Source organism: Marmota monax, unplaced genomic scaffold, assembly GCF_021218885.2.
Source record: "Marmota monax isolate L192 unplaced genomic scaffold, Marmota_monax_Labrador192_F-V1.1 WCK01_AAM20220418_F8-fsc00416, whole genome shotgun sequence".
Taxonomy (NCBI): domain Eukaryota; kingdom Metazoa; phylum Chordata; class Mammalia; order Rodentia; family Sciuridae; genus Marmota; species Marmota monax.
This window is the reverse complement of record NW_026694067.1, coordinates 561,787-564,201: the sequence shown is the minus strand read 5'-3', so window position 1 is coordinate 564,201 and position 2,415 is coordinate 561,787. Positions and strand designations below refer to the sequence as shown.

Genomic DNA, 2,415 nt, shown 5'->3' with positions numbered 1-2,415 from the left:
TGGCTGTCTTTGAACTGACACAGCTGGCCTTAGTGTCAGTTGCTCCGGAACAGATGGCCACAGTCATTTACTCTGGAGATGGCCTTACCAATGAATATGCTGAGCACTGGTACCAGCAGAAGCCAGGCCTGACCCCTATGATGATCATCTATGGTAAGAGCAACCAAGACTCAGGGATCCCTGACCAATTTGCTGGCTCCAACTCAGGGAATATAGCCATGCTTACCATCAGCAGGGCCCAGGCTGGCAATGAGGCTGAGTACTGTTTTCAGGTGTGGAATAACACTAATGATGCTCACAGTGACTCAGGCAGATGAAGAAGTGAGATGCAAACACCTGCCCATATCTATGTCACACTTTTCACCCAGCCCCAGCAGAACCAAATACAAAACTATGGGAAGGTCTGGCCTAGCCCACCCAGATCTGAGACACCCAACTTACCCTTTCCTCCCAGCCTTCTAATCAGGTTCTGCAGAAGGTGGATCAGCATAGATTTAGGTCTGGAAGGACTATGCTTTCCTGGTGCTTTCTGGACCAGGTTTTGTGAAGGAAAATGAGATCTGAGGAATAATTTGGTAGACTGAGTCATCTGTCTATTCTTATGGTAACTATATTGTCTGTGTTTACTGATCTGGACCTCCAACTCTATTTCATAACCCAGAGAACCTGGTAAGTTGGACTCTGTTTTCATTTCCTAGAAATCAAGAAAAAATAAGTTGAGTTGAAGCATGTTAAAATTACATTGAGAATTTAGGAGACAACTCAGTACTTTCTATGTGTAGCATGTCTTCCCATTCCCTGATGACACATATTAAGAATAGCTGGTTCCACATATGTTGCTGCTATACAGACCAAATATTCTAGATTATTCCCTTGAACTGTGCTGGTCATCTCAGCTCCTGAGTCCCTTTGTTCTTTTGGCAGCCTGGGATCCTGAACAACACCAACCACGATAGACGACACTCTGGGATGTACTCACATTCCCATCCATAGAAGCTCAGAGTTCTGGCAGCTCACAAGTTGCCCTCAAGCAAACTGGTGTCGGTTACAAAGAACAGCCACAGGTTCACATCCTTCTCAGAGAACTTCAGTTTAATGACTGCTTGAAGCCACAAACCCAGAGCTCTGAAGGGACTCCCCCTCCGGAGATTCCTGTAGAAATGCAGAGTCCTTAATTGCCCCCTTATAGAATCACTGTCCCTTTCTGCCCACTGCTGCCTTCCTCTTTGCTTTCAACACAGCTTGAGCACCATTCTCCATATCAGAGTCTGCATCCGGGGCACCCAATTAGAGGAGAGCTACTGTCCCCAACAAGGGAATTCAGAGACCTTGGAGGCCATACTACACTAAGAATGTATGCACAGCTCCTAAATTCCCAGTGTAAATGTTCAGATGCCCATCTATGGCCAATGTTTATTGATTCCTATAAAATTAAAGCACTGCCTGACTTATTAGGTTATTGGGTTATGAAACAGAGTTGGAGGGAAGAGCATGTGATGTTTTCAGATATGCATGCATGTGCATGCACACAGGTGTGTACACACACACACACTCAACTCTCTCCAAGTACAGGGCTGAGTGATGTTGGGTAACTTGCCACAGTCCTGCATAACATGTGCCCCCAGGAAAGAATGACTAAGTCAATGAAGCCCCAAATCATTTTAGGTTCAGGGTCCAGATAAAAGGAATGGATGTCCCAAGGTTTTTTGTTGTATGTATTGGGCCAGGAATGAAACCTGAAGCCCCCCTGCTCCAGCTCCTCCCTAGCAGCATCTCCAGGTTCCTCCCTCCCTCTGTGGACCCAGCTTCCCTCCTACCACCCTAACTGCCTCCCCTCAACTGTATGCCTCCCCTCCCTCTGTCCCTGCTCCAAGGCCTCCCCTCTCTACTGTCCCCAGGAGCAAACCTACAGCATCTTGATCCTTCCCTGATTCTGAGCTCAGTCCAGGCAATGCTGCTGGGGTGAACTCCTGGGAATGAGGTCCAATTTTATCAAAGAGCTGCTGAAGACAGTATACAAATCCTTGACCATGAACTATGAGGTTTGTGATTAAATAAAAACGTTACTAATGGAAATGGTGTTGATTGATTATGATAATGATGTAAATACCCTACTGAGCTTTAATCAAAAACATCCTGTACTTCCACTGACTGCATAGCAGCTCTCATTGCCATGGGGCAGCACCAGCCCTGGCAGCAATTACATGGGAGCCTGGCTCCATAGGAAGCATCAGCATGTTTCTTGGGACTTTTCTGTTTATTCAGAAGAACTGAGAAGCAAACACTCTCACCTTTCCCTAAAAAAAAAAAAGCAAAGCACTAAGAAGGGACATTCCACCCCTAGACAGGGTCAAAGAAACTGTAAGCTATCTACCTAACTTCATATAATGGATGCCAATTCTCTGTACTGTACTT

General features: G+C 45.9%; 1 long non-coding RNA gene across 1 annotated transcript; it reads left to right on the top strand.

Annotated features, from left to right (window-relative positions):
- On the top strand, positions 1-1,451 carry LOC124106636 (uncharacterized). The gene is made up of 2 exons (XR_006856104.1): positions 1-153; positions 925-1,451. It is a non-coding gene; the product is annotated as an uncharacterized LOC124106636 (long non-coding RNA).
- The last annotated feature ends 964 nt before the right edge of the window (positions 1,452-2,415 follow it).